Below are 17020 nucleotides of genomic sequence, written 5' to 3'. Positions count from 1 at the left end.
TCCAGACACCAGATTCCTAACTCCACAAGTCTGGGATCTGGGGATTGTCCACATTCTTATTTAGGGTGATGGGGTTTCTAACTCCTTAAAAACAAACAAACAAACAAAACCAGAATGGAGATCCTCCCCCCCCCCCAAACACACACACACACACACACACACACACACACACACACACACACACACACACACACACCACCATCCCTATCCCATCCCCCTTGGAATCATGAATCCTTTCAGGCAGCCTCCTGGACTGGGCCATGTGGTTTCCTTATCATCGTTATCGTCCAGCACTCACCTTGCATTTGGAATGTTTATCCCTAGATAAAGATCAGATTCCACTTAGGGTGGTTGAATGGGGGCCTCCACTCCTGATTTCCCCCACAATTGCAAATGAATGGGCAGTCCCAATAATAAAGGAGCATAATCAGGCTCTGGTAATGGATGGTGTGTCCTTTCCTCCACCCCCCAACCCCCCCCCATCACCTCCACTTTGCCCTCCCTACAAATCCCCCCCACCCCCCACTCCCGCAGCCCCACTTTTATCTGCTTGATCTAGCAGAGTTCTGTGTAAGGTTTCCATTGAACAAAGTGCAACTGCCCTGAGGAATGTTTGAAAAACCGGAGTTCTGATACCTTTCAACAGAAACATAACACAGTTTGCTCTAGCCACCACCATCACAAAGTGAGCGAGAACCAAGCAGTGAAGTCGATTTAAAAATATATGTATTTATTTATTAGATAGAATCAGAGAGAAACTGAGAGAGAAAGAGGACATAGAGGTAGAGGCATCATAAAGCAGTGATGGTAGGGACTGCCCCAGTCTCTGAAGGGAAGCTGGGGTGTCCTGCCCTGCCAGTCCAGAAAAGACTGGTCCTGAAATGAGTGCAGCCTGCAAGCTGCAAGCTGCAAGCTCAGACCAATAAGGACTCAGAGGCTACACGGGCTCTGGTGCGGACTATATCCTGGATTGGGTGGGTAGAGGTAAATAATTAATTTTATTCATAGAATTTTTTTTCAAGAATGGGAATTATTCTCTTCCCTAGCCCAACTTCCCAGCTCTTTCCTCTACTCTGACACAATTTTCTCAGACAATAAATATCCTTGTCCAAGTCCCCCTTCCCCTTTCCCTTAAACACAACTTCATGCTAGCTATCAAACTCAAACAAAAACTACCCTAGTTGTGGGCCCCTAGAAACATGCCCCAAAATGGAGTTCCTAGCTTCTTTCTACCCTTGTATCCCTAACCTCATCTGCTGTGTTCCTACTTTTTGGTTCCTGCTCATTAACCATTTTGTCTCACTGCATGTCCTGCCACCTTCCAGACACCAAGTTGTAGACGCTACCATGATTCATCGTGACTTCACTAGGCAGACAACCTCACCAATATGTCCTGGAACTTCACCTCTCCAGAGATCTAGCCTATTAGGGAAAGTTAGAAACAGGCTGAGGGTATCAGTTGACCTGCCAACACTGATGTCCAATAGAGAGGCCCTCCTCATCTTTTGGAAAAGTCACTCTCCTGTGTGGCTCCTTTATTTTTATTTTAGAGTATCTCTAATTCGTGACATGCTATTACACTTTCTTGCATTGCCTGCTGTGTTCAAAGAGTTTTATTTCAGGGGCTCCCCACCTGCAGGGGAGTCGCTTCACAGGCGGTGAAGTAGGTCTGCAAGTGTCTATCTCTCCCCCTCTCTGTCTTTCCCTCCTCTCTCCATTTTTCTCTGTCCTATCCAACAACGACAACAATAATAACTACTACAACAATAAGAAAACAAACAAGGGAACAAAAGGGGGAAAAGAAAGAACTGATTTAAAATAAATAAATAAATAAATAAAAAGTTTTATTTCGCGCTGCAGCCCAGTGTGTAGGCGAATGTCTGTTGTCTTCACAAACATTTGTTGAATCAATTAACAGGAATAATAAATGGGAGGTTGTGCTGGGAATGGTGGGCAGCCTCCCCCCTCTCCAATTATATATGTCTATATATTGCTGTGTTCTTAGAATATAGTCAGAGGATGAGAATAAAAAAAAAACAGCAGGAAAAGCAGAACTAGGGGGACCTATAAAAGCCTAGTGGGATGGTATCTGTATGTGTGATACACCAGCGATGGAAGCTCGGGAAGAACTTGGAATCACAGGAGGAATGTGATCACGGCACAAAGGCAGCAAGATTATATTGTCAGCAACATTTGGATCCCATTGGTGATGAGAGACATGTGGGCCCTGTGAGGAGACAATTGTGGCAGTCAAGACAGGATGTGAATAAGACATAAAGAAGTGTTTCATCAGCGGGGATGGAAGCACCAGGACTGCAGCAGCCAAGGCCAGGAGTTGGAAGGGCTGGCCTGGCATGCCCAAGAGCCTGAGGCTCACACACTCTTGCAGAATCCTCCATTTCTCTCTCTCTCTCTCCCTGCCTCTCCCTCTCTCCCTCCCTCTCCCTCTCCCTCTCCCTCTCCCTCTCCCTCTCCCCCGCCACACCCACATACACACAGGGCCCACTATGAACATACATCCCAAGGTCCTGGGCACACATTATGCTAGTACATGCTGCTTTTACGGTCAGTCTTTCTCTTTAGCTTGTTTCTTTCGGGTCACCTGGGAAAAGAGAACCCCTAGACCCTAGAAGTTGGGAGAAGTTAGATGCCTTCTTCATTAGGAAAAAAGTTTGCTTCTGTTGAGTATGGGAAGAGAAGGGCCTTCAAGAAAGGATCAAGGTCTTTTGGGATAGAAAGAAAAGCCTAGTGGTCTGGGAGGTGGCGCAGTGGCTAAGGCACTAGACTCTCAAGCATGAGGTCCTGAGTTCAATCCCCAGCAGCACATGTACCAGAGTGATGTCTAGTTCTTTCTCTCTCTCCTATCTTTCTCATTAATAAATAAAATCTTTAAAAGAAAAGCCTAGAAGGGAAAGAGATCCTCCTCCTCCTTTTTTTTTTTTTCCCAGATAGATACAAAGAATGACTGCAGTTCCAAAAACTTGCTCCAATGCAGTGGGGGCTGGGCTTGAACTTGGGTCATGAATATGACAAAGCTGTGCAGTGTCCAAAGGGAGAGACCCTCTTTTGGGCTGGGCCTGAGAGGTCAACTGTCCCCCACTACCCTGACCCACTGTCACACATGCCACTCAAGCATGGGCCACATGCATGGGGACATAACTGAGGCCGGGGACCCACCAGGACTGAGGGAAGCCAGGCGCTTCTCACTAGGAGTGGGAGGGGACATGCTTTGGGGATCCAGCTGAAACTGGACTTTATTTTTAAAGAGCCTTAGATTGATGTCTCTGCTAGCCTAAATATAACAAGCCAGCCAACTTTGTCCTGGCCCAGCCAGGCTGCCAAGTCTGCTCCCAGACCCTGAATTTGAAAAAAAAAAAAAAAAAAAAAAAGAGCCTGAGGAATCCACAGATGCAAAAGGTCACAAAGTGAGGCCTCTGGGTGTGCTGGGAGGGGAAGACTGATGAGCTGGTTGTGTGCTGCTACAACGCCCCCAGCCTTGCCTCACCCTCAAGGAAAAAAGACAAAAGGCTGTTGGGTGATGGGGAGAGGAAGCTAGCACCCACTTTGTGCCTGGGCTCTGACCTGGGAGGGAGGTGGGGGGGGGGGCGGAGGCAAGGGAGATCCTGGCCTGTGCTTGGAGAGCTGATAGTTGGTGGGAGCAAGAATGAAGGAATCCCTACCAACACACACACACATGCACATGCACACGCACACGCACACGCACACACCCTGGGAGAGGCAAGCTGGAGGCAATGAGCCTCAGAGAGAAGCCATTCCCTGCAGCTGGCACCCCAGAAAGCCCATCTGGGAGAAGAAGGGGGCTTAAAGTATGGAGAGTTTTGACAAAGATGGAGAGAAAATAGCAAGGAGCAGAGACCAGAATGGGTGGGCTAGCAGCGGGTGGGGCACCCTAAGTTTTCAGATCTGATGGGAGTGTAGAATGGGAAAGAACACAGAAGTGACTCGAGGGGCCTGGGTGGTGGCACATCCAATAGAGTGCACATGTTATGGGGCCAGGCAGCGGCTCACCCAGTTAAGTGCACATAGTACAAAGCACAAAGACATGCAAGGACTTAGGTTTGAGCCCTCAGCTCCCTTCTGCAGGGCAGATACTTCACAAGCAGTGAAATAGGTATCTCTCCCTCTCTATCTCTATCTTTCTCCCTATCTCCCCCTTCTCTCTGTCCTATCCAATAAAATGGATAAAGGAAAAAAAAATGGCCACCAGGAACAGTGGATTCATAGTGTAGGCACTGAGTCCCATGATAAACTTGGAGGCAAAAAAAAAAAAAAGAGTGTACACATTAAAAACATGCAAGGACCAGGGTTCAACCCCCACTTCCACCTCCAGCTGAGAAGTTTCACAAATGATGAAGCAGAGCTGCAGATCTTTCTCTTACCCTCTCTGTCTCCCCCACCCCTCTTAAGTTCTCTTTGTCTCTACCCAAAATAAATAAATAAAATTTAAAAGGAAAAAAAAGTGACTTGAATGGAAAGAGCTTAGAGTTTGGGGACTCATGCAAACAGATTACTTCAGTGTGTAGATAAAGGGGAGCCATTGAAATGTTTGAGGGAAGGTGGGCCACACAGCCTAGATGAGCTGGCACAGGGTTGATCTGGCAGTAAGAGACAAGGTAGAAATGAAAAATGGGGAGGAGGAGTTGGGCGGTAGAGCAGCGGGTTAAGTGCACATGACACAAAGCACAAGGACCAGCACAAGGATCCCGGTTCGAGCCCCCAGCTCCCCATCTGCAGGGGAGTAGCTTCACAAGAGGTGAAGCAGGTCTGTAGGTGTCTATCTTTCTCTTCCCCTCTCTGTCTTCCCTCCTCTCTCCATTTCTATCTGTCCTATCCAACAACAAGAGCAACAATAACAATAATAACTACAACAATAAAAAACAAACGAGGACAACAAAAGGAAATAAAAGAATAAATATTTAAAAAAATAGGGGCTGGAGGGAGTCTACCTACATGTCTGAATGTTGACCCCAGACAGAAGCAGTTATTCCAACAACAACTGATTTATTCAGAACAAAGCCAGGGAAGAGAAGGTGGATTGGAGAGTCTGCTTGCAGTGAAAACCACCCATATTTCTCTGAATGCAAAGCTGAAGACCCCCTCAATAACCCATGAAGGACCTCCACCCCCACTCCTCCAGAAATGGAGATAGCATCAGTTCTCCTGGGAGGTGCTAGGCACGCTGGATTATCTGCTTTGTCAAGCTCTCCATTTTCCATTCAAATGTTGGGTGTGGGAACTAGCTTTCTGGCCTCCTGATCTTATTTAGACAGGGTTCTCTGGATATTGCTGTTTGGGGAGGGGCAGCAGGCAGGCTACAAAAAGGCAAGACCAAAAAGGAAAGGAAAGAGAGTCACGGATAAATGGGAGTCTTGAAATGGTGTAACACTCTAGAGGGAGACTGATGATAAAAGTCACATGACTTCCTAGTGTACTCAGCTGGTTGCTGCTTGGAGGGGAGATTGGGGAAGAGTGAACAGAAACCAGTTAGGCCAGGCAGGAGAGTGCACACATTATCATGTATAAGAACCAGGGTTCAAGCCCCTGTCCCCACTTGCAGGGAGGAAGCTTTACAAGTAATAAAGCAGTGCTGCAGGTGTCTCTCTTCCTCTCTGCCTATCTCCTCTTTCCCTCTCCATGTCTCTTTGTTCTATCAAATAAAAAGAAAAGCAGCTAAAAAGATGGGGAGGCATGATCTTTGGAGTAGTGGATTTGTTGTGCAGGCACTGAGTCCCAGCAATAATCCTGGTGGTCATTTAAAAAATAACAATAAAACGAAACAAACAAACAAAAACAGAAGCGAGGAATCCCAAGACACAATTCAGGAGCAATATGACAGTCTGCAGTGAGTCGAGGTGACAATAAAACTTATAATTATCCTACTACACAGTGTGTATATTTGAGGTGCCAGCCTGGTGCTAAGGGGCTGCTGTACTGGGTCAACCGATTTTTTACACCCATTTTATGAGTAATGGAACTTGGACTTAAAGAGGTAAGCAAGCAGCCAAAGTTTGCACACTTAGTAAAGGGTAGAGTCAGAATTTGAATCCAAAGCCAGAGACTTAAGATTTAAACATTGCAAGATGCTAGTGGAGAAACTTAAGGGCTGAGGGGGAGGTCCTGGAAGATGGCTGTGAAGATGAAACCCTCCCCCCACACACATACACCAAGGTCAGATGAATGCAGGTCTGGAGAGGAGACTCATTCTGGGAAATGCTGAGAGTCCTGGCAGGGTGTCAGGAGGAGCCTCTGGCTGCTGTCAAGTGGATGTGCATGGCTGGCCCTGCTGTGAAGGGCCAAAGGTCACCCCCAGTGTCAGCACTGCCTTGGAGCTGCAGAGAGAAGGGGAAGTCATAGGAAGAATGCAGCTTAAACCAGTTCCCTCAGAAATAAGCACATTGGGTGCTAGGCGGTAGCATACCCTGCAGAGTGCACGTTACCATGCACAAAAGCCCAGGTTTAAGCCCCCAGTCCCCTTTGGCTGCAGAGGGAAGTGTCCTGAGTGGTACATCAGAGCTGCAGGTGTCTCTCTTCCTCTGTCCCCCTTTGTCTTCTCCTCTCCTTTTCAATTTTTCTCTATCCTATCAAATAAAAGAGAAAGAAAGAAAGAAAGAAAGAAAGAAAGAAAGAAAGAAAGAAAGAAAGAAAGAAAGAAAAAGAGAGAGAAGAAAGAAAGTGGGAGTCAGGCAGTAGCACAGCGGGTTGAGCGCACATGGTGCAAAGCGCAAGGACCGGCAGAAGGAACCCAGTTCAAGTCCCCAGCCCCCCACCTGCAGGGGAGTCGCTTCACAAGTGGTGAAGCAGGTCTGCAGATGTTTATCTTTCTCTCCCCCTCACTGTCTTCCCCTCCTCTCTCCATTTCTCTCTGTCCTATCCAACAATGACAACATCAATAACAACAATAATACCTACAATAGTAAAACAAGGGCAACAAAAGGGAATAAATAAATATTTAAAAAAAGAAAGAAAGAAAAAGAAAGCAAGAGATAAAAAAAGAAAGAAGAAAATAAAACAAAATAAGCATATGCTTTGCCAAACCCTTCCATCTCATCCTTTCTTTTTAAAATTTATTTTATTTATTTATTCCCTTGTTGTTTTATTGTTGTAGTTATTGTTGGATAGGACAGAGAGAACTGGAGAGAGGAGGGGAAGACAGAGAGGGGGAGAGAAAGACAGATATCTGCAGACCTGCTTCACCACCTGTGAAGCGACTCCCCTGCAGGTGGGGAGCCGTGGGCTTGAACCGGGATCCTTACGCTGGTCCTTGTGCTTTGCGTCATCTGTGCTTAACCTGCTGCGCTACTGCCCGACTCCCACCATCTCATCCTTTCAAAGGGGTAGGGGAACGGTGACAGGTAGAAAGTAAAGCCTCTCTCCTTCCCTGGCCTTGTTTGCTTTTATCATCCAGGCTTTATTACTGGGTCTTGATGCCTGAACTCCACTGTCCCAGTGACCATTTTTATTTTAAGGAGAGAGAGAGAGACTAGGAGCACTGCTCCTCTGCTTGTGATGCTTCCCTGATGCAGAGATTTGAACAAGGCGCTTGAAGCCCAGTCCTTGCACATGGCAACATGTAAGATATGCTGGGTGTGCCACCACCTGGCCCCCCCTTCACTACATGTGTCCTGCCCCTCCAAGGAAGGGACAAACATGTTCAGAACTTAAATCCCACAGAGAGTACTTTTTTTAAAATTTGTATTTATATGTGTTTTTGTTTTTGTTTTTACCAGAGGACTGTTCTGCTCTGGATTATTTATGGTAGTGCATGGGACTGAATCTCAGAACCCCAGGGATTACAGTCTGTGTGTTCCACAAGGTGTGCCACCACCCACCTTTTCCACTTTTGTAATTTTGGTAAAATACACATGAACCTCAGCATCTGAACCACCGCTGAGCATGCTGTCCGGTGGGATTAAGTCCTTAGCAGCTTTCATGTTGTGGTGCCTCACTGCTAAACAGCTGTAGAATTCCCAGTGTCTGACAGCACTGAGACTCTCTACCCCTCAAAGAATCAATCTCCACTTCCCCCTCCTCCCAGCTCCCAGTGGCTGCCATACTATTATTGCCTGATTTTGATAGCATTAAATACTTCATGGGAGTGGAATCGTATAGTACTTGATCCTTTGTAACTTGCTTATTTCAATAAATATAGTGTCCTCATGAGTCAGCCATGATACACCAAAATGTGCCTGCTTCCTTTTTTATGGCTGGATAATATTTCACTGCAGGTATATGCCACATTCTGGCTTTTTTTCATCCATCCTTAGATACTTGGGTTGCATCCACATCTTAGCTACTGGACTAAGACTGCTATCAAGTGGGGACACAAAATCTCCCTCCTGTTTTTGACTTTTTGGGATTCACTAGAATAAAATGGAACTGGGAGCCGGGCAGTAGCACAGCGGGTTAAGCGCACGTGGCACGCAAAGCGCAAGGACCCTACGCAAGGACCTGCGTAAGGATCCCTGCCGGGATAGCCTGAGGGTGCTTCTTCCCAAGCTAGTGCTCTCTGGGTTAGAGAGAACTCAACTGGAGCCAATCTGCTGCGTGGGATCCCTCGATCAGGAACTCCGTGCCGCACTAACTTCGCAGGAGATACACTTTGGAACTCTCGGAGCCGCAAAGCAATTTCCAAGTGTCTTTAATCAGAAGAGCAGTTGTATTTATACTCTCCAAGTAGGGTGGAAACAAGATGTGACATAGAGAGGATGGAGCGAAAAGTGACTGGTGGAAGATCAGGGTGTGACAAGGAGAGGGGGTGGAGCAGGTGAGAATTCTACCACTGAACCACCAATGCCCTGGAGGGAAGGTGATGCTTTATGTAAATGTAAAAGTGATTTATTTAAATAGACCGCAGCTTTGAGTGGGATCAAACCAATCCCTATACAGGCATACTGATGCTTGGTTAAGCAGAAGCCAGGGGGAGCTGGCATACTACCCAACAGATCCTGGTTCGAGCCCCTGGCTCCCCACCTGCAGGGGAGTTGCTTCACAGGTGGTGAAGCAGATCTGCAGGTGTCTGTCTTTCTCTCCCTCTCTCTGTCTTCCCCTCCTCTCTCCATTTCTCTCTGTCCTATCCAACAATGATGACATCAGTGACAACTACAACAATAAACAACAAAGGCAACAAAATAAAATTAAAAATTAATAATAAAAAAAGAATAAAATGGAATTGCTGTGTCGTATGATAAATCTATTTCATTGAGGGTGGGGAAGCAGCCACACTCTTTTCTACATTGACTTTACAGTTCTATATTCCTACCAATAGTGCACAATGCTCAAAATCTTTCTTTTAAAAAAAAAACTTTAAAAAATATTTATTTATTCCCTTTTGTTGCCCTTATTGTTTTATTGTTGTAGTTATTACTGCTGTTGTTATTGTTTAACATTGTTGTGGTTATTGATGTTGTTGTTGTTGGATAGGACAAAGAGAAATCGAGAGAGGAGGAAAGACAGAGAGGGGGAGAGAAAGACACTTGCAGACCTGCTTCACTGCCTGTGAAGCGACTCCCCTGCAGGTGGGGAGCTGGGGGGCTCGAACTGGGATCCTTACGCTGGTCCTTGTGCTTTGTGCCACCTGTGCTTAACCCGCTGTGCTACCACCCAACTCCCCATGCCAAAAAAACTTTAAAATTATCTTTATTTTATTTATTAAATAGAAGCAGCCAGAAGTCAAGAGGGGAGGGGGGAATAGAGAGGGAGAGAGACAGAGAGATACCTGCAGCACTGCTTCATCACTCGAAAAGATTTCCCCTTGAAGGTGGGGACCAGGAATCGAACCCGGGTCCTTGTGCTTTGTAATGTGTGCACTCAACCAGGTGCACTACCATCCTGCCCCCTCAGAATCTTTCTCTACAGTCTCCCAAATAGTTATTATTTTCTGAGTCTTTCTTTTTTGCCTTCTTTCCTTTCTCTTTTTCCTTTTCTTTTTCATTTCTTTATTTTTATGTATTTATTTTTGCCATCATAGTTTTTGTTGAGGCTCACTGCCCACATGGATCCGCCATTCCCAGCAACAATTTTTCCCTCCTTTTTTTTTTTTATCTTGTTTCTTTTTAAAGAATTTATTTATTTATTCATGAGAAAGATAGGAGGAGAGAAAGAACCAGACATCACTGTACTTGTACTGCTGGGGATAGAACTCAGGACCTCATGATTGAGAATCCAATGCTTTATCCACTGCGCCACCTCCCGGACCACCTCCTTTTTTTTTTTCTTCCTTCCTTTCTTTCTTTCTTTCTTTCTTTCTTTCTTTCTTTCTTCCTTTCCTTCCTTCTCTCTCTCTCTCTCTCTCTCTGTTTCTTTCTTTGTCATTTGATGAGTAAGCGACAAAGAGAGGGAGAGAGAAACAGAGAGAAAGAGAGTTATCTGCAGCACTGCTTTATCACTCACGAAGCTTCCTTTCTGTGGATGGTAATGTGCACTCTCCATGGTGAACCACCATGTCAAAGGCACAACCCTGAGTCCTTCTTTATCATAACTATCCAGATGGGGGCAGGATAAGTGCAGTCCTTTCTACTATTTCCCTGTTGTTGGAAAGGTGGGATAGTTTTCAGTATTTTTACTGTTATAAATAAAATGGTAATAAAGACTTTGTGCATAAAGCTTTGCTGGATTTTAAATCATTTTCATAAGCCAGCAGTAGAGCCCATCCCTTGCATATAAGTTTGATTGCTGGCACTGAGTAAAATGTTGGGAGTGTGGGGCCGGGAGGTGGCGTACCTGGTTGATTGCACATGTTACAGTGCTCAAGGACCCAGGTTCGAGCACCTGGTCCCCACCTGCAGGGGGAAAGCTTCATGAGTGATGAAGCAGGGCTGCAGGTGTCTCTCAGTCTCTCTCCTCTATTTCCACCTCCCCTCTCAATTTCTGGCTGTCTCTATCCAATAAATAAAGATAATAAAACATTAAAAATAGTGAAAATTAATTTTAAAAGTAAAGAACAGGTAATGAATTAAATAAATGAAGTAAATAATAATGAAGTAAATAAATATATTAAAATGTTGGAGTGTTATCTTTCTCTAGAGTATCTCTTATGTGTGTACATACTCGAAAATTAAAATATACAGGATTCTCAAGAAGTTGTAATTTCAGAGAAACAATAAATAACTTATAAATAAAGAACAATAAGTAGATGCCAAGGTCATGCTTGTTCTAAACAAGTATTCATTGTATACTTAAAATTCACACTTAACTGAAAATCCTTTTGTGGATGTGTGTGTGTGTGTGTGTGTGTGTGTGTGTTGGGGGGTGAGATCCGTGTCTCCCCCATACCATCACGGTAGGTTTCTACAAAGAATTGGTGAGGCTGTGATCAGGCATCACATCTTTAAGAAAATGAAAGCACGTGTACTGACATGTGCAGGTCATTTGGATAAAATAGTCCTTGGATAATAAGGCTGGGCTCGTTTATCTCCACCTGTCAATCAAGAATGAACCTTTTGCTGGTCTGTTTAAATGACCTGACTCTTCTATTGGTTCTGCCCTCCAGGTGAGATGTTCTAAAGCCCACACCTTCTTCTTCTTCCTTTCTTTTTAAAAAATATTTATTTATTTCCTTTTTGTTGCCCTCTTTTTTTTTTATTGTTGTTGTAGCTATTGTTGATGTTTTCATTGTTGGATAGGACAGAGAGAAATGGAGAGAGGAGGGGAAGACAGAGAGGAGGAGAGAAAGATAGACACCTGTAGACCTGCTTCACGGCCTGTGAAGCAAACCCCCTGCAGGTGGGGAGCTGGGGGCTCAAACCAGGATCCTTACGCTGGTCATTGCACTTTGCACCACCTGCACTTAACCTGCTGTGCTACCACCCAACTCCCCCTTCTTCTTCCTTTCTAAGCCATCCATGCATCTGTTACTACTTCCTCAGGCATCCTTCCTTTTTCCTTCCTTGTCAGCGATGGAGCCAAAATAACTGGTCCAGATCATACAAGTTCTGATCTCAGGTAATTCTGTAATGTCCAAGTCTTGCCCAAATTTTTCCCCTCACAATCTCACATGTTTCCTTGCTCAATTTAGCAGTCTTACCCTAGGTATACCTCCCCAGTGTGGAACTCAGGGATTGAAGGGGATGAACATTTTCAAGGTTGTGGATGCATGTAGCCAAAACTCTTCAGTAAAGCGGTGCTAGTTTTCTCTTGCCCAGAGTGAACAAGAATGCCTGTCTCCTTACTAACGGGGTAACTTTGAATGGTTTCCTTTTAAAATTATCATGAGTTTGCTTCTTTGATAGGTAGAAAGTGGTAATTAATAAAGTGTCAACAGTCAAAGAAGCAGATCTCTGGTTTCTAAAGACTCATCCCCAGAGCTTCCTTCTGTGTCAACTATGTGTTCCTGTCTCTCACATTTATCTTTTCAAGCTCTATGAACTCTGAAAGGATAATAACCTCATATCTTTCACATTTGGTTGTAAATATTTTCCCCCAACTTGTTGCTTGTCTTTTAATTAGACTTCCTGTATTTCCCCAAGTCCAGTCATTTAAATGCAATGTGCCTTCAAATCTCTACTTCTGTTATGATTCTTCCTTGCTTTTAGCCTAGAATCTTTCCTCATCTAGAGATTGGTTATACCTATAACTCACTTGTATTTCTTCTAGAAATCAGTGTAGCCTCTCTCTCTCTCTCTCTCTCTCTTTCCTCTCTCACATTTAACACTTTAAACCACATGGTGTTTATTTGGAAATGAACACGCTCTTTGTCATGGCGCCTCTGAGGCAGTCATGTGCTTCAAGATGAAACTGAATATCTTTTTCCCAGCACTGGCTGCCAGAAACCCACTGAAGTGGATGATGATGAGCACAAGCTTTGCACCTTCTATGAGAAGTGTGTGAAATTGCTGCTGATGCCCTGGGCTATGTATTCCAGATCAGTGGGAATGACAACCAGGGTTTCCCCATAAAGTAGGGTGTCCTGACCCATGTCGCGTCTGCCTGCTGCTGAGTAAGGTGCATCCCTGTTACAGACCAAGGAGGACTGGTGAGAGCAAGCAAGAGTCTGTTCAGGGTTGTATTGTGGATGCTGACTTGAGCATTCTTTCAACTCCATCATTGTGAAAATAAAGGGGAGAGGGTATTCCTGGACTCACTGATACTGCTGTGCCTCGTTTCCTGGGGCCCTAAAGAGCCGAATCTGCAAACTTTTCAACCTTTCTAAAGAAGATGATATCTGGGGGGCTGGGTGGTAGCTCAGTGGGGTACGTGCACAAGGACCAGTGTAAGGATCCCGGTTCAAGCCCCCGGCTCCCCACCTGCAGGGGGGTCCCTTCATAAGCGGTGAAGCAGGTCTGCGGGTGTCTGTCTTTCTCTCCCCCTCTCTGTCTTCCCCTCCTCTCTCCATTTTTCTCTGTCCTATCCAACAATTGCGCATCAATAACAACAATAATAATAACCACAACAACGATAATGGTATCAGGGCAACAAAAGGGAAAAAAACAGCCTCCAGGAGCAGTGGATTCGTGGTGCAGGCACCCAGCAATAACCCTGGAGGCAAAAAAAAAAAAAAAAGATGATGATGATGTCTGCCAGTATGTTATGAGAAAACCACTAAACAAAGTAGGTAAAAAAATAAAAAGCCTAGGACCAATATACCCAAGATCAGTGTCATATTACTTCACACATTCTGCAACACAAATGCTGCCTCTTTGCTTTAATGAAGCAACAGGGGGCTGGGCAGTAGCTCAGTGGGTTAAGAACACATGGCTCAAAGTGAGCACAGGACTGGCTTAAGGATCACAGTTCAAACCCCCACCACCCCCTCCACACCTGCAGGGGGGTCGTTGCTTCAGGAGCGGTGAAGCAGGTCCGCAGGTGTCTTTCTCTCCCACTCTGTCTTCCCCTCCTCTCTTGATTTCTCTCTGTCCTGTCTAACAAGAACAACAAAATGGGAAAAAATGGCCTCCAGGTGCAGTGGATTCATAGTGCAGGCACAGAGCCCCAGCAATAACCCTGGGGGGGGGGGGAGAGGGAGAGAGAGAAAGGAAGGAAGAAAGTAAGAAGGAAAGAAAGAAGGAAAGAAAGAAAGAATACACTCAGAAAACCATGGAAGAGGCTGCAGAACATGCAAAACATGTGGCCAAGAGAATGGAGGAGGCACAGGGGCTGGGGAGAGAGCATAATCGTTCTGCAAAAGACTTTCATGCCTGAGGCCCTGAGGATCAATACCCAGCACAGCCGTAAGCCAGAGCTGAGCAGCACTCTGGTCTCTCTCTCTGTATCTCTGTTATTAAAATAAATCAGTGGGGGGTGGGGTGGGGGAGAAGAAGGCCAAACAAAAACATTAGGAACAGATTGCAAAGTCCTGAAGGCTGTCTTCCTTGAGAGTTTCTATCTCTAAGTCTGAACCTAATTTAAAAAAAAAAAGAGAGAGATTTTTAAGAGTAACAAATAAAACCTGATACTAAAAAAAATAATAATAAAGAGTGGAAGAAAGAAAAGAGAAGAGAGGAGAGAGAGAGAAAGTGCAAAGAGTTTCTATTTTTTTTCTCAAATCTTTGTCTCAGAACTATTTGCTAAACAAAATTCTTCCCTTTTTGATTTGTGATGATTCTAGGTCTTTCACAAAACAAAAAAAAAATCCCCTTTTATTAAAAATGTCCTTATTCTCAGACCTACAGGGATGCAGAGGTTACACAGGCTTCTGCACTGAATATAGGACCCAGATCAAATCGATAGTGTGTATAGTTAACAGTATTTATACACTTTTCCCATATTTGGGAGCTATTCTCTGACCTGATCCAGCTTTCTAGTGTTATTCCCAACTCTGAAACCATCTCCCCAGATAATATCTTTGGTCCACCTGCCTGTTAGTTGTCAGGCTCTGGCAAAAACTGGTAAAATCATGGCCCCCTTGGAATATACCTAAAATAGACGTACTATCTTTTTCCAAAATGGAGACCCCAAATCTCATCTGCTATATTTTTGCCTTTAAGTTCCTGATTACTAAACACTTTGTTCTGTTTTATATCTTTTTCTTCCCCCTCCAGGGTTATCACTGGGGATCGGTGCCAGCACTATGAATCCACTGCTCCTGGAGGCCATTTTTTCTCCCATTTTTGTTGTCCTTGTTGTTTATTGTTGTTAGATAGGACAGAGAGAAATCAAGAGAGGAGGGGAAGACAGAGGAAGAGAGAAAGAGACACCTGCAGACCTGCTTCACTGGTTGTGAAACGACCCCCTGCAGGTGGGGAGCTGGGGGCTTGAACCAGGATCCCTGCACAGATTCCTGTACCTCATGCCACGTGTGCTTAACCCACTGCACTACTGCCCAACCCCCGTTATATCATGTCTTTTTGCAATGGAAGACACGTTAGGATGCTTGTTATAAAGTCACATTATAAAAGTAATAGTTGGCATCCTTTGTTTATCTCTGCTTTTATTGAGAATGCTTCTGATGTTGTGCCATTACAAACATCATTGACAGACATAGTGATTATAAAAAAGATTTTTATGCCTGAGGCACCAAAAGTTCCAGGTTCAATCCCTAGCACCACCATAAACCAGAGTTAAGCAGTGCTCTGGAGAAAGAGATAGAAAGGGGGAGGTGGTGGTGGCTCACCTGGTTGAGTGCACATGTTACAATACCCAAGGAGCTGGGTTTGAGACTCTGGTCCCCGCCTACAGGAAGAAGCTTCACAAGTGGTGAAGCCATGTTGCAGATGTCTCTTTGTTTCTGTCTCCTCCGACCCTTTTGATTTCTGGAAAATTAAAAAAGAAACTGAAAAAAAAAAAAAAGGAGAGAGAGAGATACCTCTTGATTATATATTATCTTTTTTCTAAGAATTTTTTAAAACTCAGGAATGATTCATTTTACTAAATGTATTCTGTAGAATTGAAGGTGTTGTATCATTTTTCGTTTTCCTTTAGGCATTTTCTATTTTGAAGTACTGTAAGTTTAGTGAGACTACATGAAGTAAAGATAGGGTGAACACACTTCACTCTGAGATTTGATGCTTTTGTGAATAACAACTCTGAATTTGAACTTTGTATGAAAGTCTTGATTGCACATGCTTACCAGCAAACATTTTTGAGAACTCTCCAATATGTGTGTATTTGTTGTGTTTTGCAGTGTGTATCACATAGTGAATAAGCATTGCAATAAGTATCCACATTTATCAATTTTATCAAATTTGTTTATAAATTTATATACAAATATAAATTATAAGTATATAATTATGTATATATAAATATAAATTATAAACATATAGACTTATATTCATAAATTTATATTTATAAAACTTACTTGTTTATTTATGTATCAAATTATCACATTTATCAAACCATGTTCATTGTAATACATGTCTTAAATGAATGCTATTTTTCCCCTTCCCGCAATAAATCAGCTTGCACATACTCTGCTTTTGAAGCCAGTCAGATAAAAAGCATGAGTAGTAATGGGATGTTTGTGGGTTCATTTCACAGAATTCTGCAGAATGCTTGCACAGTCATTTCTATCACTCACGGAAGGTTACAAATAATGTACTTGAATTTGAATATGTACTATTCAAAATGCTCTCTGCAGCTTGAAAAGAATTTTTAAACTAGGGTAATCAAGTTCAATAAACAAACACACACACACACACACACACACACACACACACACACACACACGCATGATGAGGGGAAAAGGCAAGCTATTATACTCTGCCCGAACTTGGGCAAGTTATGCAGCCTCTTCAGGACTCAGTTTCCTCATTACTAAAATGACAGGGTTGGGTTCAAAGACCGCCAAGTTCCTTCCTGCACTGACATTTTGTACTGGTGATGCCCTTGGGCTGGGCAGGGGGGGTGGGGAGTATGTGTGTGGGGGTGTAGAACCAGGTCTGCATGTCAGTCAGCAGGACAGCTCTGTCATTAGGAAATCAAGCAAAGTGCAGTCCAAGGGTGAATGACCCAGGAACGCAGTATGCACTAAAATCAATCCTGGCTGTCCCCGGAGGCAACACAGGCACCACTCACAGCAATGGAACATGGAGGCTTTGGACATCTTTAAAAGAGAATAGAGGAAAGC

The 17020-nt window shown here is 44.2% G+C and overlaps 1 protein-coding gene across 2 annotated transcripts in view; it reads left to right on the top strand.

The window, feature by feature from the left end:
* The window catches only part of RAD51B (RAD51 paralog B), a 975550-nt gene that overhangs the window by 921044 nt on the left and 37486 nt on the right, over positions 1–17020 (top strand). Inside the window, exon 14 of one of the 2 annotated variants that reach the window (XM_060174760.1) lies at positions 14997–16304. The exons of the other annotated variant lie outside the window; for it this stretch is intronic. The gene's annotated coding sequence lies outside the window, so the exon portion shown is untranslated. Of the gene's footprint in view, positions 1–14996; positions 16305–17020 lie in introns of those variants that run through there. 2 annotated transcript variants of the gene reach the window in all.

This window comes from Erinaceus europaeus, chromosome 16 (genome assembly GCF_950295315.1).
Source record: "Erinaceus europaeus chromosome 16, mEriEur2.1, whole genome shotgun sequence".
Lineage (NCBI taxonomy): Eukaryota > Metazoa > Chordata > Mammalia > Eulipotyphla > Erinaceidae > Erinaceus > Erinaceus europaeus.
This window is presented reverse-complemented; position numbering and strand designations above follow the sequence as displayed.